The following is a 23,273-nucleotide window of genomic DNA, read 5'->3' as shown; positions in this document are numbered from 1 at the left end:
TACAGCTCCATCATCCGAAAAATAAAAAAGTTATAGCTCTCAGAATAAAGCGATGCTAAAAAATATTTTTTTCTATAAAATTGCTTTTATTATGTAAAAGTGCAAAACATAGAAAAACGATATAAATGTGGTACCGCTGTAAAGGTACTGACCCAAAGAATAAAGCTACCTTATCAATTTTACCACACGCGGAACAGAATAAAAAAAAAAAAAAAAAAAAAACAATTCCTGAATTGTTGGTTTTTGTTTATTCTGCCTCCCAAAAATCGGAATAGAAAGCGATCAAAAAATGTCACGTGCCTGAAAATGGCACCAATAACAACGTCAAGTCATCCCGCAAAAAACGAGCCGTCACATGACTGTCTGCCAAAATCTGGAAAAATTATAGCTCTCAAAATATGGCGATGCAAAAACTAGATTTTACAAAAAATGCATCTTTTAGTGTGTGACAGCTGTCAGTCATAAAAACCCCATATGATTCTGGTATTGCTGTAATCACACCGACCCGAAGAATAAAGTCGTCTAATCACTTATACCGCACAAGGAACGGCGTCAAAAATAAACTCTTGGGTTAGGATTGGGCTAGGGTTAGGGCTGGGTTTGGGGCTAGGGTTGTGCTAGGGCTAGGGTTGGGATTTTTTTCAAAAGTAAGAAAAAAAGATGACGATATGGCGACTAGTGTTGAGCGCAAGTGCTCGCTACTTGAGTTTGCATCGGGTGCTCTGGGATGCATTGAGTATCGTGGGTATTTGAGTGACATGCTCTAGTCTCTGCCCCATATGCTTCGCGGCAAAATAAACTTTACGGGGATTGCCTGCCATGAACGAGCGATCCCCGCATGTTTTTTTTGGGTGTCTAATAACTGTGAAACATGCGGAGCAGGGACTCGAGCATGTCACTCGAGCACACGCTGTACATGGTGCATACCTGAGTACCCGATGCAAACTCAAGTAGCGAGCACTTGCGCTCAAGACTAATGACAACTTATTCAATATGATGACCTAATGTAAACAAATTCTGTGTCGTACCTCTGGGTTTAAAATGTTCACTATACACCTTAATAAAATCCTTGGGGGGTATAGTTTCCAAAATGGGGTCACTTGTGGGGGAGCTCCACTGTTTAGGCACATCACGGGCTCTCCAAACGCGACATGGTGTCCGCTAACAAATTGAATGGAAAATCGTCTCAAATTGTTAGCGGACGCCATGTTGCGTTTGGAGAGCCCCTGCGTGCCCAAACATTGGAGCTCCCCCACAAGTGACCCCATTTTGGAAACTAGACCCCCCAAGGGACCTATCTAGATGCATAGGGAGCACTTGGAACCCCCAGGTGCTTCACAAATGGATTCATAAAAATGAAAAAGTGTTGTTTTTTTTTCACTTTTATGAATCAATTTGTGAAGCACCTGGGGGTTCCAAGTGCTCACTATGCATCTAGATAGGTGCCTTGGGGGGGTCTAGTTTCCAAAATGGGGTCACTTGTGGGGGAGCTCCAATGTTTGGGCACACAGGGGCTCTCCAAACACAACATGGCGTCCGCTAATTATTCAAGCAAATTTTACAATCAAAAAGTCAAATGGCGCTCCTTCCCTTCCGAGCCCTGCCGTGCGCCCAAACAGTGTTTTTTCCCCACATATGGGGTATCTGCGTGCCCAGGGGAAATTGCACAACAAATTTTGGGGTCCATTTTTTCTTGTTACCCCTGTGAAAATAAAAAAAATTGGGTCTAAAGTAACATTTTTGTGAAAAAAGTTAAATGGTCATTTTTTTCTTCCACATTCAAAAAATTCCTGTGAAGCACCTGAAGGGTTAATAAAGTTCTTGAATGTGGTTTTGAGCACCTTGAGGGGTGCAGTTTTTAGAATGGTGTCACTTTTGGGTATTTTCTGTCAAAAAGACCCCCTCAAAGTGACTTCAAATGTGATGTGGTCCCTAAAAAAATGGTTTTGTAAATTTTGTTGGAAAAATGAGAAATCGCTTGTCAACTTTTAACCCTTATAGCTCCCTAACAAAAAAAATTTTGGTTCCAAAATTGTGCTGATGTAAAGTAGACATGTGGGAAATGTTATTTATTAACTCTTTTGTGTGACATATCTCTCTGATTTAAGGGCATAAAAATTCAAATTTTGAAAATTGCAAAATTTTCAAAATTTTCACCAAATTTCCGTTTTTTTCACAAATAAACGCAAGTGATATCGAAGAAATTTTACCACAATCATGAAGTACAATATGTCACGAAAAAACAATCTCAGAATCAGGGGGATCCGTTGAAGCGTTCCAGAATAATTACCTCACAAAGTGACAGTGGTCAGAATTGTAAAAATTGGCCTGGTCATTAACGTGCAAACCATCCTCGGGGCTTAAGGGGTTAATTTTGGGGGAGACTCCAAATCCAGGCCTCCATTGGTTAATAAATTTGATTTCCATTGATGATTTTTGTGTGATTTTGTTGTCAGCACATTCAACTTTGTACAGAACAAAGTATTCCATGAGAATATTTCATTCATTCAGATCTAGGATGTGTTGAGTGTTCCCTTTATATAATCGGACTATAAGACGCAACCCCCACTTTCCTCCAAAACTTTGGAGGAAAAAAGTGCGTCTTATAGTCCCAAAAATAAGGTATGTAAAATTTTGACTTTGCAGTAAGTAATAAAAATGCCTTAAAACATTCTCTCTCTCTCATTATTCTGGCATTTGGCAAACATTAATAATTATGGTAATCCTAATTGACCTAAAACGGGAAAGGTTTCTTCTGATTTCATGTCAGATATTGAGAAAAACATGCATGTGTCTTTTTATATAGTGTATGTAAACTTCTGGTTTCAACTGTATACACACACACACATACAGTATATATACACCCACGCACATTTGCCTATTGCTGTTAGCCTTCAGACATTGTACTGGATGCAGGATTAAAAAACATTTCTGTGTATTATAATTGCTGAAAATCTTACTTTAAAGCTTCATGATCTCTTCAAGCTGGCAGCTATAGGATTTCCAATCTCCAGTGCCTCCCTTCTCCCTCTGACTACTTTCATAATTTTATATGAAACATGACACAGCTGCCAGTGCAGGGAATCTACGCTGCTCGGTTTCTGAAATACTGAGTATTTTTGGTGATTACATTATATTAGGGAATTATTGTAAAAGCAATTCCATAAAAATTGGCAGCTCCAAAGCAAATCTCAGTATAAGCAAAATATCTTCTATTACTAGATGGTGGCCCGATTCTAACGCATCGAGTATTCTAGAATATGTATGCGGCCGACCGGGCGCGACTAATCAGCGAAGCAGTGTTTAAATGGGTTGTGCACTACTTTAAATTAACTCCCCAATGTATCCCCCCGGGGCCCCTAATGTGTTTAAATTTGGCGCCAATATCGCTGATTGGTCCCGGCCGCGACCAATCAGCGAACCGTGTTAGTGAGGATCGGGGAGCGGCGCTGCCTGTGTGGGTACTTCCGCTGCGAGCAGCGAGGAGATGACCGGCTAGCGCCGGTCATCTCCCGGCTGCATCGCCGCTGACCTCCATGCGGCTATCGTCGCGAGATCAGCGGCTAGGGCAGCTGATCTCCCGACGTCAAGTGTGAAGGGAGGACCGGGGAGCGGCGCCGCCTAGGCCGCCGGTCGGGGTAGTTCTGCTGTAGTTTGTAAAATGGGGTCACTTATGGGGGTGGTTCTGCTGTTCTGGCACTTCACGGGCTCTCCCAGTGGGTCATGACACCCGCAAACCATAACAGTAAAATCTGCACTATAATATGGTGCTCCTTCCCTTTCGAGCTTTAGACTGTGCCTGATAAGTATTTCCCGATTTAGATATAAGGTATTGGAGTACTTAGGAGAAATAACTGATAATACAAACTGATGTCCATTTTTTCCTATTAGCCCTTAGAAAAATGTAAAACTTGGGGCTTAAACAACATTTTAGTGGTAAAAATGTAATTATTCTTCACCCAGTGCCATAAAATTCTGTGAGGAACATGTGGTGTCAACATGCTCACTGCACCCCTAGATGAATTCATTGGCTGGTGTAGTTTGCAAAATGAGGAAACTTATGGGGGGGGGTTAGCTGTTCTAGCACCTTAGGGGCTTTGCCAAGGTGACATGGCAACCTCAAACCAGTTCAGCAAAATCTGAACTCCAATATGGCGCTTCTTCCCTTCTGAACTTTGCACTGTGCCTCAAAAGTAGTTGTCCTCCAGATACAGTATGTGGTGTCGGCGTACTCAGAAGAAAATGGAACCCAAAATTTGTTGTGCAATTTCTCCTGTTACCCTTGTGAAAATAAAAAAAATTGTGGCTAAAAACATTTTTTATGTGATTTTCACAGCTCTATGTTATAAACTTCTGTGAAACACTTATGAGGTCAACGTGTTCACCACACATCTATACAAGTTCCTTGAGGGGTGTAGTTTCCAAAATGGGGTCACTTGTGGTGGGTTTCCACCGTTTAGGCAAATTAGGGGCTCTCCAAACGCAACATGGCGTCCACTAGTGATTCCAGACAACAAATGCACAACAAATTGTAAGGTGCATTTTCTCCTGCTAAAGTAAATTTATAAGAAAAAAAGTAAAAACGTTTGTTTTTTTCCTTCAACATTGCATTAATTCCTGTCAAGCATCTGTAGAGTTAATAAACTTCTTTAATGTGGTTTTGAGGGGTGCAGTTTTTAGAATGGTGTCTCTTTGGCTATTTTCTGTCATATAGACCCCTCAAAGTCACTTCAAATGTGATGTGGTCTCTAAAAAAAAATGATTTTGTAAATTTTTCTGGAAAATGAGAAATTGCTGGTCAACTTTTAAAGGGAACCTGTCAGGTCCCCCATGCCCTCCAACCCAGCAGCATTCACCTATGAATGATTAAACTCCCTGCCTAACCAGCCCTGTATAATGTAATTCAGTTAAATAAATGCTTTAAAAAAGCATTTATAAAAGTCCTTGCTTCCTATGCCAACGAAGCCTTTGACTAGTATTGGGGCGATAGTTCCCCAGACTAGTCAGCCCTCTTTTCATGTTATTATAACAATTTTCACGTGCCGACGTCATCGGCAGCTCATGCAAATCAAATGAATATAAATAGCCTGTGTGCACCACCACAATATATAATATCCATACACGGGTGCTACATCATGTAGAAAACAAGTAATATGATACACGAGAGTAAAGAACTATATACTGTATTTTTCTGACCATATGACGCACTTTTTTCTCCCAAAATTTGGGGGGGGAAAGGAGGTGTGCGTCTTATGGTTGAACGTAACTTACCGGTGGTGCAGTGGTGGTGGACCGGGATCGCAGGGCCCTCTGTTGCCTCCCTCCACCAGGAAGGCGGCGGCGGCAGCAGAAGAGGTGAGGTGGGCCGGTATCTACCTGGGGGCCGAGACCTGGCTGGGTACCAGGGCCGGTTTCTGGCTGTGAGGCAGAGCTGCATGAGCAGCTTTCCGGGTGCAGCGGCCATCTTCCTGAAGCTGTGATCTACAGGATCCACACCATTTTCCTGTAGATCACAGCTTCAGGAAGATGGCCGTGGGCACGGGAAGCCGCTCACGCCGCTCTGCCACGCGGCAAGACACTGGCCCCAATACCAGGCCCCTGCCCCCAGCGCCAGGCCCCCATCGCTAGGCCCAAGGCCCCCAGCCAACAGCCAGACACAGGCACCGGCCCCACAGCATCTCACCTCTTCTGCTGCAGCCGCCGAGTTCCTGAGGGAGGGAACAAAGGGCTCTGCGATCCTGCTTCGCCACTACCACCACAGCTCCCCGCTGCTGGAGCACTGGCTTCTCGCATCCAGGGTCTGCAGCATTCCTCCACTTCCGCCGGCTTCCTGAAGGACCTTACCTCCTGTGACCCCTGCTCCACCGCCCCTCCTCCCTAGGGTAAGATACCTATTCAGACTAAGACAGACCCCCATCTCATAAAAAAATATTTTTTTTTCCTATTTTCCACCTCCAAAATTTGGGGGTGCGTCTTATGGTCCGGTGCGTCTTATAATCCGAAAAATTCTGTAGTTATGAGCACACTTGAAAATTCATAAAATATATGTATAAAGTTTTTATTGGGAAACAGACAAACATTTAAATTTGTTTAAAATTATACATGCCGAAACTCAAAACTCATCTGCTTCAAATATACCAGATATAAAGCCCAATGGTCTGAATAATAATATTACTCCGAAAGGGTACCGAAATTGCAGTTATAATCACAGTATCACAGACACAAGGAAATAGAAAAGCAATCACAATGGCCATACATGATGAATAAATCCCAATATGTATAATAATCAAGGAATAGTGTCGAGAAACAATTATACCAAAATACAAAAGATGTTTAACAGAGAAGGATTATAAAGCCAACCTAATAATATTAATGACACTTGAAGGGATATAGCCTACATCTACTTCAATTCTATACAGTGCCCTAAGCATCAAGGCAACAAGTGGTTGAAATATATACCATGGGGGTTTATGGGATACAGAGTGAATATCACAAAATACCACTAATCCCATGAGACATATACTAACAGATACTTATGAGATCATCATAAGAGAAACAGCAAGACTGATGTGTGTCAGACTATAAAAATAGATGGTAAGATCATGTGTTGTAATAAGAAGCTCAATCTCACAATGGGGTAAAGAGCATAAAGAGAACTGAGCAAAGGATAGAATATACCTACTGGCAACTAGAGTATTTGAACCCTTCAAGCTGGCGGAGCTGGGCAAGATGAGAGACCCCAAGCGTATTGTTGTGACACGCACAGCTTCGTCAGGGGAAGTGTAGTCCACCCAGCCCACAAAGCTTAAATATACCACTAATCGTTAATCAATTAAGTACAGGTGGCGAATGGTGTACAGCTACATGTTGAGGGAGGCAGAGGTATTCTGGCGCGTAAAGTTAGTGAGGGCAGATCTAGCAGTGTGCATGTGTGGCAGACGGGAAATTCCGTATGAACAAGATGATGCATGATGCTAGTGAGGGCAGGTACTGCCACCAGCACCTAACATTTCGCATGCACAGCGGTTTCAAAGCCAAAAGATTGCATAAAGTTGCATAGTCAGAGAAAGGAACCCACGAGCGCATGCTTGCTGACCTGTGATGCAAGTACAAAAACTGGCCTACAGTCAGCTGGTGTGACAAGTTTCAAAAATCTATGTACTAGAGTGGTGGCTATAAATGAAAGCCCCAGAACGCTATCACAGACAAGGGGATTGAGAATTTTGAATAAACATTAACCAAGATTATTACAAATCATTTTCGGTTATTTGAGAGGTCATACTGGAATAACAACACGTACTAGAACTATAGATAGAGGAGCTATCAAAACCACCATATCAAGCTAAGTATTATAGCATACAGTTTCATTCAGACTATGCACCAAACAGCAGTATGATTGACATCTCAGTAATATGTCCACATGCTAACAAATTTGAAAAGATCCAAAACATAGTGGTGACCAAAAGTTTTGCATTTTTTTTGAAGTGTGATTACTTCTGTCTGGTTGTTGTGATGCCATTTTCCTGGTGATTTTAGTAAACCGGAAGCAAATGGTTGTCAGCTATAATGATGAAAATTGTGTTTAACATTGTTTAATCCATTTATGTGTTAGTTTTCAACATTTGCTGGGCCAAATGTTTTGCATAATTTGTCATGGGTAGTCGAATTTTGCCTAAAAAAATTTTTTTGTTGTTTGTATGTGTGTGTTTTTAGGTTAAAACATAAAGAAAAAGCCAAATGTATCACCAGATATCAGAAAACTTATTATTCTGAGAGTGACGTCAGGCAAAAGCCAAAAAGAGGTAGCTATGGACTTCAACTGATCTCAGAGTCAAGTGTCACGTATCTTAAAGAAAGAAAAAGAAGGTTATGGAACAGCTGACGAACTTAGAAGTTGACGATCACGGAGATCTTCCTCCAGAGTTGATCACATTAAGAAAAAGTCAGTATCTGATGTCCATAAAAGTGCTGTACAGATTTCACACAAAATGAACGAAGAATATGGGTCAAAGTGAGTCGCCAAACTGTGGTGGAACAGCTAAGAGCAGTAGGGTTGAATGCATGAGCTCCAGTCAAGAAGCCTTTCATCTCTGCAAAGAACCGAAAGGTCTGACATGAGCTAGCCAAAGAACACAGCCAATGGAAAGAGATAGATTGCTCTAAGGTGTTGTGGTCGGATGAATCCAAGTTCTGTTTGGCAGTGATCGCAAGCACGGTATATACCGCCCAATTTGAAAACGTAATGATGCAAGGTACCAAACACCTACGGTGAAACATGGTGGTGGCAATGTCATGGTTTGGGGCTGATTTTCTGCATCTGCCATTGGCCCGCTGCATAGAATTGATGGAAATATGAATGCTACCATGTACAAGGACATAATGGATAATGAAATGCTGTAACATGGTAAATCCAAAGTAGGGGATGGAAATTTCAGCAAGACAATGATCTTAAGCACACATCCAATTTAGTCAAAAATTGGTTAGCAAAGAAAAACGTTCACTTGTTGCAATAGACAAGCCAATCACCTGATTTACACCCTATAGAGCACCTTTGGGATGAGTTAGGGCTAGGAGTTGGAGCCCGTATCCATAGCAATAAAGATCAATTGTTTGCAGATTTGCAAATGGAATGGACCAGGATCCCTCTAGATGTCTTGAATACCCTAGTGGCTTCAATGCCTCCTCGGTGTGGTGCAATAATTAAAGCAAGAGGTTATACTGCAAAATACTAAGTTATGGCATTGTAAACAATGAATTACTCTTTGTTCTGATCAATAAATAGTATATAAAAAACTTTTGGCAGACCGTTTTCTTTAATTAATTGACCATACCTATATTCAAAAAGCATTTTGGTTAAAATTAAGGTCTTGTATGACAACAACTTCATGCACTTTCAATTCATCACCAGGAAAATGGCATCACAACAACCAGACAGAAGTAATCACACTTTAAAAAAAATGCAAAACTTTTGGTCGCCACTGTAGATCAATATACCATGACATACACAAGTCTTGATGGCACATACAAAGAGTATATAGTGTGCCTCAATTGAAACCACCATTACAAGTTTTAAACGTTGCACTATAGCCTGCGGCTTAACTCAAATGGTGTGCCCAGTGCCGATATAGTAGACGTACTAAGAATGGATCCGCATGCTACCATATATAATCTCTATGAATGCAGGAGATATGTCTTTAGGTGGAACTATGTGTGCATATATGTCTATACTCATACATGCATACATATACACACACACACACACACACACACACATACACATACACATACAGTACAGACCCAAAGTTTGGACACACCTTCTCATTTAAAGTTTTTTCTGTATTTTCATGACTATGAAAATTGTACATTCACACTGAAGGCATCAAAACTATGAATTAACATGTGGAATTATATACTTAACAAAAAAGTGTGAAACAACTGAAAATATGTCTTATATTCTAGGTTCTTCAAAGTAGCCACCTTTTGCTTTGATGACTGCTTTGCACACTCTTGGCATTCTCTTGATGAGCTTCAAGAGGTAGTCACCGGAAATGGTCTTCCAACAATCTAGAAGGAGTTCCCAGAGATGCTTAGCACTTGTTGGCCCTTTTGCCTTCACTCTGCGGTCCAGCTCACCCCAAACCATCTCGATTGGGTTCAGGTCTGGTGACTGTGGAGGCCAGGTCATCTGACGTAGCACCCCATCACTCCTTCATGATCAAATAGCCCTTACATAGCCTGGAGGTGTGTTTGGAGTCATTGTCCTGTTGAAAAATAAATGATGGTCCAACTAAACGCAAACCGGATGGAATAGCATGCCGCTGCAAGATGCTGTGGTAGCCATGCTGGCTCAGTATGCCTTCAATTTTGAATAAATCCCCAACAGTGTCACCAGCAAAGCACCCCTACACCATCACACCTCCACGCTTCACGGTGGGAACCAGGCATGTAGAGTCCATCCGTTCACCTTTTCTGCGTCGCACAAAGACACGGTGGTTGGAACCAAAGATCTCAAATTTGGACTCATCAGACCAAAGCACAGATTTCCACTGGTCTAATGTCCATTCCTTGTGTTCTTTAGCCCAAACAATTCTCTTATACTTGTTGCCTGTCCTTAGCAGTGGTTTCCTAGCAACTATTTTACCATGAAGGCCTGCTGCACAAAGTCTCCTCTTAACAGTTGTTGTAGAGATGTGTCTGCTGCTAGAACTCTGTGTGGCATTGACCTGGTCTCTAATCTGAGCTGCTGTTAACCTGTGATTTCTGAGGCTGGTGACTCGGATAAACTTATCCTCAGAAGCAGAGGTGACTCTTGGTCTTCCTTTCCTGGGGCGGTCCTCATGACAGCCAGTTTCTTTGTAGCGCTTGATGGTTTTTGCAACTGCACTTGGGGACACTTTCAAAGTTGGCCCAATTTTTAACACTGACTGACCTTCATTTCTTAAAGTAATGATGGCCACTCGTTTTTCTTTACTTAGCTGCTTTTTTCTTGCCATAATACAAATTCTAACAGTCTATTCAGTAGGACTATCAGCTGTGTATCCATCAGACTTCTGCACAACACAACTGATGGTCCCAACCCCCTTTATAAGGCAAGAAATCCCACTTATTAAATCTGACAGGGCACACCTGTGAAGTGAAAACCATTTCTGGTGACTACCTCTTCAAGCTCATCAAGAGAATGCCAAGAGCGTGCAAAGCAGTCATCAAAGCAAAAGGTGGCTACTTTGAAGAACCTAGAATATAAGACATATTTTCAGTTGTTTCACACTTTTTTGTTAAGTATATAATTCCACATGTGTTAATTCATAGTTTTGATGCCTTCAGTGTGAATGTACAATTTTCATAGTCATGAAAATACAGAAAAATCTTTAAATGAGGTCATGTTCCATTCCGAAGGTGTGTCTAGCGACGACATTATAGCCACACCAAGGAATGGACACATTATGATTAGTGACAATGTCAAGGGCAGCAACAGTTTGTTTAACGTACTTAGTCCTAGAATTTAATAGTAATGAACACCAATGTGATGGTGCCAGTTGTACATATTAGAGGATAGCAAATACGGTCATGTTTCATTCCGATGGTGTGTCCAGTGACGATATTGTGACCACACCAAGGGACGGACCCACATTATGAGTGACAGTATCTAGGGCACCATTGATCTGCCTGAAGAACTTGATAATAAATACAGTTATATAGATCATTAACATGATGGTGACAAAAATAGCAAATAGTAAGTCCAGGCCCTCTTTTAAAGTATAGTCTCAACCTATGAAATGAAGGAGTAATAATTATAAGTCCAACAATTGTGTCCTACAAAATTATTAGTTATTCCCATTATGTATAAACTTGGAAGCCAGAAGATGTGACCTATTAGGTCACTAAATAATATCCAAAAATAGTGACCAAACTCCAATAAGATATAATAAAAAGTTGCCTGTAAGTGTCAGAAAGGAGAATGGAAGCGAGAACCCAAGGGAAAGAGTTGCATAGACAGTGCGGAAAGAAGAGATCCCACACTAATCCATAGGTCCTGAGTGGTAAAAGGAGGCCTTAAAGTTTTGGGCACTTAGTCCTGCATGAGAAGAGGCCTGCGTAACCATGGAATGTGAGTATTTGTGGACCCAAACCTGTAGGACCAATATAACAGAGAAAAGAGGTTCTATATCTAGAGTACGATATCTGAAATAAGTGTAAATAACAGTCAAGCAGGAAGCCAAAAAAAGACTGAGTCTTAGTATAGATAGATGGTCTTAAAAAAATAAATCCTTTAGGAATTGTTTTGTCAGTACAGCCCTCCTTGTATGAAACGGGTGGAAGCTGTGCATGCAAATTTACACCGCTCATTTTTCACAAGTGTCACTGCGTCCATCCCCCAACCCCTTTGCACCATCCCCATGCGCACATCCAGTAGCCGCCAAGCGTTGATCAGTGGCACAGATCACTGAAGCGCACTTGTGCTTGCTGTTTTACACTTTTTTTCCTCCTGTCCCTTGCACTACCTCCAGTTGTTGCTTTTTTTTTTTTTTTTTTTTTTTAAACAAAAAAAAGGTTACACCAAGGACTCTTGCACGCACAACTGAATAAAGTACTGACAAACACCACATAGATAAAAAAAAGATGTCCTCCCCGTCCCAAAAACGTTATTTCAGTGGAGGAGGCATACGCTTTCCTTGCCTCCGACACTGACCGTGAGGGAGAGGATCCCACATTTCTTTATTTCTTCTCCCCGTCGTCCTCCTCCTCAGGTGATGATGAACCACCACGAAGACAACCCAGGATAGAAGATGAACCAGCACCCCCCATTACTGACCCCGTATGGACCTTGTCCCCCGAAAGTTATGAGCCACTGATTCTTGATTTTGTGGTACAATCAGGAATCAAGTTTGACACCACCGGCCTCACAGAAATAGACTTTTTCTAAGTCTTTTTCTCTGAGGATTTTGTAAACCTCATGGTGGCCCAAACTAATTTGTACGCTCAACAGTTTTTGGCACAAAACCGCTCATCATTTTCTAACTGGACACCTGTAGACACAGTAGAAAGGACGAAGTTTTGGGGCCTGATCCTTCCCATGGGGATACTGACGAAGCCAGAAGCTCGGCAATATTGGAGTGTTGACGTTTTGTGTAACATTCCAGTGTTCCGAATAATCATGACCCGGACACATTTTGAGGCCATCCACAAGTTCTTGCATTACAACGATAATGCACAGTGTCTTCCATGAGATAAACCCAACTTTGATCGTCTTTTCAAAGTTCGGTGGGTCATCGTTCACTTCAACAAGTTTGTTGAAGTGTACATGCCCCAAAGGGACATCTGTGTGGATGAGTCCCTAATTCATTTTAAGGGGAGGCTGAAATTCTGGCAGTACCTACCCAGTAAGAGGGCCAAGTACAGAAATAAGCTGTACAAACTTTGTGAGAACACCTCAGGGTACACTAACAAGTTTAGGGTTTATGAAGGGAAGGACTCCCGGATTGAACCGCCTGAATGCCCCGCTGTTCTGGGAGTGAGTGGGAAAATTGTTTGGGATTTGGTGCACAAACTGATCGATCAAGTTTATCACCTCTATGTGGATAACTTTTATACCAGCATCCCACTCTTCAAGTCCCTCTCTGTGCGAGGTACCGCAGCCTGCGGTACTGCCCGCAATAATCAGAAAGGCCTCCCAAAGACGCTAATTGGGCAGATGCTTAGAAGGGGTGAGAGCAGAGCCCAAAGTAACAACCACCTGCTGGTGGTCAAGTACAAGAGGGATGACCTTCTCTTGACTACCATATATGGTGATGGCAGCATCCCCAGCACTGTACGAGGTTCCTCTACACAGTTCGTCAAACCAGACTGTGTAGTAGGGTACAACAAGTACATGGGGGGAGTTGATCTCTTTGATCAAGTCCTCCAGCCGTACAGTGCCTTGAGAAAGGCCAGGGTGTGGTACATGAAGCTGGCCGTGCACATCGTACAGATGGCAATGCACTATGCTTTCCTTCTATCACGATATGCAAGCCAGACTTCTACGTCGTACCTTGAATTCCAGGAGGTAGTGATCAAAGTCCTAATATTTGGCAGTCAGAAAGGAGCGGGCCCCAGTACTTCCGGAACTGAAGGACCTGGAATCGTACCAGGCCAACATTTTTCGGGATAGATCCCTTAAAGCGGAAAAAAAGGCACCGTATTTTTCAGACTATAAGACGCACCAGACCATAAGATGTACCCCAAATTTTGGGGTGGAAAATAGGAAAAAAAATATTTTTTATAAGATGGGGGGGGGTCCATCTTATAGTCTGAATAGGTATCTTACTTGGGGGGGGGGGGTCGGTGGAGCTGGGGGGGGGGGTCACAGGAGGCAGGGTCATTCAGGAAGCCAGCGGAAGTGGAGGCATGCTGGTACCTGGGGGCCTCGTACCTGGGAGCCTGGGGTGCTGGGGGCCTGGTGCCCTGGTACCTGGGGTGCTGGTGGCCTGAGGCCGGTGTCTTGCTGTGAGCGGAGTGGCAGAGCAGAGTGAGTGGCTTCCGGTGGCCGCGTTCATCTTTCTGAAGCTGTGATCTACAGGAAAAGGGCCGCCGGCGCGGCAAAGCGCATGAGCCGGCTCCGGCGGCCATTTTACTGTGGATCACAGCTTCAGGAACATGGCCGCATCCACCGGAAAGCTGCTCACTCTGCTTTGCCTCACAGCCAGACACCGGCCCCAGTAACCGGCCAGGCCCAACCCCCAGCCAGCCTCACCTCTTCTTCCGCCACCGCCCTGCGATCCCGCTCCACCACCACCGGTAAGTTGCGTTTGGACTATAAGACGCACCCCCATTTTCCTCCCAAATTTGTCTTATGGTCTGAAAAATTACGGTAAGTCACAAAAGAGGTGCCGAGTGTGTTACAAAAGGGGAATACGCAAGATACCATTTATCAATGTGACACCTGCCCCGACAAACCTGGCATGTGTATGAAAGACTGCTTCAGACTGTACCACACATCCATGGACTACTAAATTCAGTTCTGACTTATGACAACCTGACGAACACTAGACCACTCACGTATGCCACTACACTATGCCATACAGGAAAGAGTATATCAGTTCCCAAAAGGGTGCACTTGTTAGTCATTTCCACTGTTTAGGCACATCAGGTGTTCTGCAAACGCAAAATGATGCCCGCAGACCATTCCATCAAAGTCTGCATTCCAAAACGTTATTCCTTCCCTTCCGATCCCTGCCGTGCGCCCAAACAGTAGCTTTCCCTCACATATGGGGAATCAGCGTACTCAGGAGAAATTGCACAACTTTTGGGGCCCAATCTCTCCTGTTACCCTTGTGAAAATAAAAAAATTGCAGCTAAAAGATCAGTTTTGTAGTAAAAAAGTGATTTTTTTTTTTTTTGTTCACAGCTCTACGTTATAAACTTTTTTGAAACACTTGGGGGGTTCAAAGGGTTCACACAACAACTTTAGGGACCCAATTTCTCCTGTTACCTTTGTGAAAATATAAAAATTTGGGTCTAAAGTAAAATTTGTGAAAAAAAGTCAAACGTTCATGTTTTCCTTCCACATTGCTTGTTCCTGTGAAGCACCTGAAAGAAGTTGTCCACTACTTTTTCACTGATGCCCTATCCGTAGGATAGGACATCAATGTTTGATCGGCCAGGGTCCCGCACCCGACACCCCCGTCGATCATCTGTTATCTGTGGTGGCAGCCGCCAGCCGTAAGTACTTGAGGTGCTTGGCCGTCTAGCTGTAGTGGCCGCTGCAGGGTACTACACATCTGCCTCCTATTCAATTTAATGGGAGGCGAATGTGCAGTACCCCGTGGCGGCCACTACAACTAGACGGCCTAGTACAGCACGTAAGTACTTCCGGCCGGCGGCCGATGCCGCCGGCACCGATAACAGCTGTTTGGCGGGGTGCCGGATGCAGGACCATGGCTGATCAAACATAGATGCCCTATCTTACGGATAGTGCATCAATGAAAAAGTAGTGGACCACCTCTTAAACTTAATAAACTTCTTGAATGTGGTTTTGAGAACCTTGAGGAGTGCAGTTTTTAGAATGGTGTCAGTGTACCGCCGGGCTGATCACATGGCCGGGGACATCGCGAGGACCAGGAGCACACCGGGGGGAGCCGGACAGGTGAGAATGTGGGATTTTGTTTTGTTTTTTTTTTTTTTTTTTTTTACACAGCACGCAGCCTTGGCTCGGCTGATGACACTACTACTCCCCTCAGCCGCGCCACTCTCGCTGTTATCAGCGGTCGGATGACGGGAGTAGTAGTCTTCCCCAGTCGACCCGGGTATCACCCTATATGCATTTTTGCAGTGTATTTGATCCACTGACTAGTCAAATATGCAGCAGACAGCAGCAAATCCGCAGATATAGTCGTACCTGCAGGTTTACTGCGGTTTAATTAAAGTCAATGGGTGGGTTAAATGCTGCGTATTTAAACGCAATGACAATTCTGAGCGGAAAATTTCGCATCATGTACACAGCACATCAGGACTGTCATTGGATTAGCAGGCAGATTGATTACATAGCGTTTTTGGTGCATTTCCTTGCGTAAAAAAACGCAGTGAAAATACATAAAAATACGCTGTTTTCAGATTACATAGCAAACATCTGCCAACAGATTCCCTTGGATGGGCTAAACGCCACACTGATTAAGGGAACAGGAACACCCATTTGTCAATTTATTCATACATTTTCCAAGAGGAATAACAGGAGTGGCACAGTGAACAGTTCTAAGATGTTGTATGTTTTCACTATGATCATAAATGATTTCCCACTTTGCGAGATTAAGAGAATAGATCTGATTGGAAAATAAAAAAAAGCTGTCACTGTAGCCCACAGCAACTAAATCATAGCACAGCTTTCATTTTACAAGAACGGTACAACAAATGAAAGCTGCAGTGTGATTGGCTGCTATAGACATCAAAGACAGTTTTTCTTTTAGCACTTTAATTTCACACCTCTCCTCGACTGTTTTAAGAAGTTATGGAATTTTTTTTATATTTATGTAAAATGTAGAACAATGCAATTAATTTTTCTACAAATATTAGTTTTGGTTGATTACGGTATGTTATAAAATCTGATGCACTCCACATTGCTCCATTTTTAAAAAATTACTATTAGTTATAAGGGGTGTGAGACAATGAGGGGAATTACATGTGAGGGACGGTATGTATCCCTTAGGATGCGCACAGAGACATATTGAACCCGCTGGAGTGCATTGGAATCACAGAAATAGCTGTGCTTGCGGTGCAAAATAAAAGTAAAGTTTGGACTTGATCAAGCTATTTGACCAAATCAGATTAAGAAAACCTGAACTCCGATTTTATTTTTGAGTGATCTACAGGATGGTAGTGGGGCGGGCCACTCCTCCAGCCGGGTCTTACAACTGGCTCATGTCCAGGATTCACATTTAAACCTCAGCAAAGGTTTGGGTGTGTCAGTGTTGGGATTGCTAGCAGCAGAGTAGGACCCTCTGCACTGCAAGCCTGTGTGAAGCTGAACACAGGCCCGTGAAGGCAACGGGCTGACTCTCCCATAAGTGATACTGCGGTGCCGTCTCACACAGAAACGGGGTTGTTTTCGTTCATACACTATTGGAGGACCCGGCTGCGATCCAGAGGATAAAGCTGCCTGTAATTGTTTGAGTTTTCGGACAATTAAAAAGTTAAAGTTGGACATTCTTGGGTCACTGCCTGTTAAATTGCACTGTGTGAACACCGCCGCACCATAAAGACATCTCCGGAGAGAGGAAATATCACCCTTACATTGCACATACGGGATTATTTATAACTGAGGAAGTGGGAGAGAGAGAGAGAGATGACACTAAAACCTCCATTGAAGTAGGGACCTCCTGGAGTGACTAGATAATTACAACAAGATTTCTGCTCTGGGAACCAGCCATCAGTACTGGGATTCGTATAGGGGCAGAAAGGCACACTTCCCAAGTAAGAGCTTCCCCTGTTCAAAGCACTGATCGCAGACCTTTGGGAGCCTGTGGTCAGTGATGAATATTGTGTTTGCATCTATCTTAATATTTATGGGAGATATATTCTCGGTGTCGTAGCGAAGGGATGAATATAATGCATTTTGTCATATCAGAGCAAGGCCATTCTAACCCCTCCAACTTAATATCAGACAATGGATGATTTTTATCCATGCCATGTTTCATCTCAATAGAAAAGTAAATCGCAATACGAAACACATGAGCGCAACCTTGATCTAATAAGAAGCAGAATTTGTGTTTGTGTACTTTGTCAGTCCTGGATCATTGTATCATTTTTGTATATTTTTCATAAACACTACCCACCTTTCGGGATTAAATATATAAAACTGAATAGCTCTTTTCCTCTTGTTCTGTAATCCGCACCCTGAAGCCATACCCTACCGGTTAACAAGTGTCCAATTGGCCTGTATAAACGATTGGTGGAGGCAGCTAGTAGTTCCCTTATGTTATTGTGGAGCTGGCATTGACTGTACCATGGTATATATATTACATTAGCTAGAATAGGAAGTGTAAATGCAATACGATCACTATGAGTTCCCCAATAAGTGGCCTAGTAGTGGAAGCAGCCGTGGTCTCGTCCATAACTCCTCAGTCATTTGCGTAATTATCCTGACGATTGAAGGCAGCGGAGTTGTGTATCCCTGACAAACTGGTGGCAGTGGTGGGATTCGCATGATCTCACCGGTGTTATCCTTGACAGGCTCTTTACGACATTTTTTCTTGTATGAATACTAGCCATAATTGTTCTATCACAGATCCAATTGTTTTCTTGGACCGAGCGGTCCGCACAAAAGCACTGAGACATGTCCAATATAGATCTGAGTGTCGGCTCAAACTCACCAATGCTAGTCTATGGAACAGTGATAAAATACCACTCAGCTGTCAATTTTTCACTGACTGATAGGAGAAGCTTGAGTAAGCTTTTTTTTTTATTGGAGCAAAACTAATAAAACTATGACCAAACTGACAAACTGACCAAAACCTTGATGAAACTCTGATCAAACACACTTACGTCTGATGAGCCCTAACATGTAGCGCTAATATATTTTGTAGTGCTGTGCCCATATTTGCTCAGGATAGCTCCTGTCCTCAATTGCAAAGTTACATATAGAATTGGGCCATTTTTGTTCAAAAAGTCAAAACAAATCAGAGTACCCGAGAATGGATGGATTGACAAAGACTGTAGCGATAGACAGTAGTTTTATTTTTTTTTCCTGTTTCCTTTTTCTTTATTCTATATTGCTTAAGTTCATCTTTGAGAATCATTTTTAAGGTTATGTTCACATGTTGCATTTTTGCTGCTTTTTTGAGTGTCCTACAAACTCAATGCTCTGCCAATGTCTTGGGTAAACTAAGATTAAACTCTCCCCTCCCCCCACTGTTACATTTGTAATTGTGTATTTTTTCATGAACTCATATGAACTTTTTATAAAGAATAGTCACTATTTTTTTAAGACATAAAAATCTTTTTCCACTAAATAATTTGATCAAATTGCCCTTTTTCCAAAAATGGTTTTATGGTTTGACATATGTCGTGCATTGGTGACCTGTGTTCATGCTTCTGTGGTAGAAACAAAACTTTGGGATCCTGAAAAACACAGCAAAAACACCAGCTATGAACATAGCCTTTAGTACAGCATTTACTCCACTCTTTCAGTGGGTTGTATCCATCCTCTCAACTCCTGAAGAGATGATCTTTTAGACTAAATCATTATTAATGTGGCTTACATATTTATTTGATATACAAAGAAAATGATACAACACTAGAAATATCTTTGCTGTGAATACTCTAAAGTTAAAGTAATTGTCCACTACTGTTTCTAAAAAAGAAAATATTCTCTGCTACAGAATCCTTGCCCCATGACACAGTCACAAGTGAAAGCTGGGCAACTCCATCCTGACACTGGTTCATTCAGATTCATTATGTAATAGAAGAAGCAAGTGTCAAACAGCCGATCTGAAGAGTATGACAGCAAAAGAGCAACACAACTGCTACCGCCATATCTGTGCTACAGTATACAGGGACACCAAGCAATATTAGGTTTTCTATAACGAATTATTGGTTACTAAGAAGGCTTGATGCCAAACCAGCTGCTCCATCCACAAATCATGCTGTCGTTTAGTGAAGTCACTCACACAATAGTCGTGTAATAGGGGAGACAAAATCACAAGGGTTTCTAAGCACCATAATCATAATAAAAATCTTTCCTAATCTACACGCATCACAGTAACGTGTGGAAAAGATGAAGAGAAACTCTTCTTTGGAGGGTGTAGTGATTTCATTCTGCTTAGGCCTACAATGGAGACGTTTCCATTCATTCTCTCCCCCTCCCTTTCACTGGTAGGAAGAATGCGGCTCTCCAGAATTATCAACCATTCCCTTCCCTCCCCCATCAGAACAACAGATGGTCTTCCACAGTGGGTGATGAGGATGCCACTCCAGAGAACAAGAAGGTAGATTCTGTCATAAAATCTCCTTCTAGCCAAGTGAATTAGAAAAAAACAAACCACATTAATCCATTGTTCTCTGCTAAAAACCTTCATCACTGGCCATATTTAATCAAGTCCACAGATAAATCCAGAGGAACATTTAATACACATGATGACAACAATCAAATTACATATAATACATATTAGCTATATATACATGGATAGATATTATCAACACACACGTATAAAGCCATGATTATTAGCTAGCACACAAGAAGGAAGTCTATTAAAAGCCAAATGCAATTCTCCTTAAAAGATCCAAAAGAGACGTACAGTGCCCTCTTCTACACGACAAAGGCTTTCTCACCACAGCATTTACAGTGCTCTCCATAGCCTGACAGGAGCCTACAATAACTGGCACACAACGCTCACAACCAGACAATTTCTCCACCTCGTGTTTATTTCAATAATGTGATACACAACAACCAAGCCTTACACCTCATAGACAATATACAGCACTTTATATGCCAGATAGAAATATCCCCCTTCACAATGTGTATTTCATATGCAAGGATACAGCACCTCACAATCCACGTACCCCACATATACAATACAGCACCTCACAATCCACGTACCCCACATATACAATACAGCACCTCACAATCCACGTACCCCACATATATAATACAGCACCTCACAATCCACGTACCCCACATATACAATACAGCACCTCACAATCCACGTACCCCACATATACAATACAGCACCTCACAATCCACGTACCCCACATATACAATACAGCACCTCACAATCCACGTACCCCACATATACAATACAGCACCTCACAATCCACGTACCCCACATATATAATACAGCACCTCACAATCCACGTACCCCACATATATATAATACAGCACCTCACAATCCACGTACCCCACATATACAATACAGCACCTCACAATCCACGTACCCCACATATACAATACAGCACCTCACAATCCACGTACCCCACATATATAATACAGCACCTCACAATCCACGTACCCCACATATACAATACAGCACCTCACAATCCACGTACCCCACATATATATAATACAGCACCTCACAATCCACGTACCCCACATATATAAAACACCTCACAATCCACGTACCCCACATATACAATACAGCACCTCACAATCCACGTGCCCCATATATATAATACAGCACCTCACAATCCACGTGCCCCATATATATAATACAGCACCTCACAATCCATGTACCTCATATATATAATACAGCACCTCACAATCCATGTACCCCACATATACAATACAGCACCTCACAATCCACGTACCCCACATATACAATACAGCACCTCACAATCCACGTACCCCACATATACAATACAGCACCTCACAATCCACGTACCCCACATATATAATACAGCACCTCACAATCCACGTGCCCCATATATATAATACAGCACCTCACAATCCATGTGCCCCATATATATAATACAGCACCTCACAATCCACGTACCCCACATATATAATACAGCACCTCACAATCCACGTGCCCCATATATATAATACAGCACCTCACAATCCATGTGCCCCATATATATAATACAGCACCTCACAATCCACATACAGCACCTCACAATCCACGTACCCCATATATATAATACAGCACCTCACAATCCACGTACCCCACATATACAATACAGCACCTCACAATCCACGTACCCCACATATACAATACAGCACCTCACAATCCACGTACCCCACATATATAATACAGCACCTCACAATCCACGTACCCCACATATACAATACAGCACCTCACAATCCACGTACCCCACATATACAATACAGCACCTCACAATCCACGTACCCCACATATACAATACAGCACCTCACAATCCACGTACCCCACATATATAATACAGCACCTCACAATCCACGTACCCCACATATATAATACAGCACCTCACAATCCACGTACCCCATATATATAATACAGCACCTCACAATCCACGTACCCCACATATACAATACAGCACCTCACAATCCACGTGCCCCATATATATAATACAGCACCTCACAATCCATGTGCCCCATATATATAATACAGCACCTCACAATCCACGTACCCCACATATATATAATACAGCACCTCACAATCCACGTACCCCACATATACAATACAGCACCTCACAATCCACGTACCCCACATATACAATACAGCACCTCACAATCCACGTACCCCACATATATAATACAGCACCTCACAATCCACGTACCCCACATATATATAATACAGCACCTCACAATCCACGTACCCCACATATATAAAACACCTCACAATCCAAGTACCCCATATATACAATACAGCACCTCACAATCCACGTGCCCCATATATATAATACAGCACCTCACAATCCATGTACCCCATATATATAATACAGCACCTCACAATCCACGTACCCCACATATACAATACAGCACCTCACAATCCACGTGCCCCATATATATAATACAGCACCTCACAATCCATGTGCCCCATATATATAATACAGCACCTCACAATCCACATACAGCACCTCACAATCCACGTACCCCATATATATAATACAGCACCTCACAATCCACGTACCCCACATATACAATACAGCACCTCACAATCCACGTACCCCACATATACAATACAGCACCTCACAATCCACGTACCCCACATATATAATACAGCACCTCACAATCCACGTACCCCACATATATACAATACAGCACCTCACAATCCACATACCCCATATATACAATACAGCACCACACAATCCACGTACCCCATATATATAATACAGCACCTCACAATCCACGTACCCCACATATATAATACAGCACCTCACAATCCACGTACCCCATATATATAATACAGCACCTCACAATCCACGTACCCCACATATACAATACAGCACCTCACAATCCACGTACCCCACATATATAATACAGCACCTCACAATCCACGTACCCCATATATATAATACAGCACCTCACAATCCACGTACCCCACATATACAATACAGCACCTCACAATCCACGTGCCCCATATATATAATACAGCACCTCACAATCCATGTGCCCCATATATATAATACAGCACCTCACAATCCACGTACCCCACATATATATAATACAGCACCTCACAATCCACGTACCCCACATATACAATACAGCACCTCACAATCCACGTACCCCACATATACAATACAGCACCTCACAATCCACGTGCCCCATATATATAATACAGCACCTCACAATCCATGTGCCCCATATATATAATACAGCACCTCACAATCCA

General features: G+C 42.5%; 1 protein-coding gene across 1 annotated transcript in view; it reads right to left on the bottom strand.

The window, feature by feature from the left end:
• The window catches only part of PTPRS (protein tyrosine phosphatase receptor type S), a 600,332-nt gene that overhangs the window by 570,543 nt on the left and 6,516 nt on the right, over positions 1-23,273 (bottom strand). The window lies entirely within an intron of this gene.

The sequence above is a fragment of the Phyllobates terribilis genome, unplaced genomic scaffold (assembly GCF_046119375.1).
Source record: "Phyllobates terribilis strain yellow unplaced genomic scaffold, ASM4611937v1 Scaffold_1__5_contigs__length_1240528914, whole genome shotgun sequence".
NCBI classification, from domain to species: domain Eukaryota; kingdom Metazoa; phylum Chordata; class Amphibia; order Anura; family Dendrobatidae; genus Phyllobates; species Phyllobates terribilis.
Note: the sequence above shows the minus strand (reverse complement) of the source record. Positions and strands in the feature narration are given on the sequence as shown.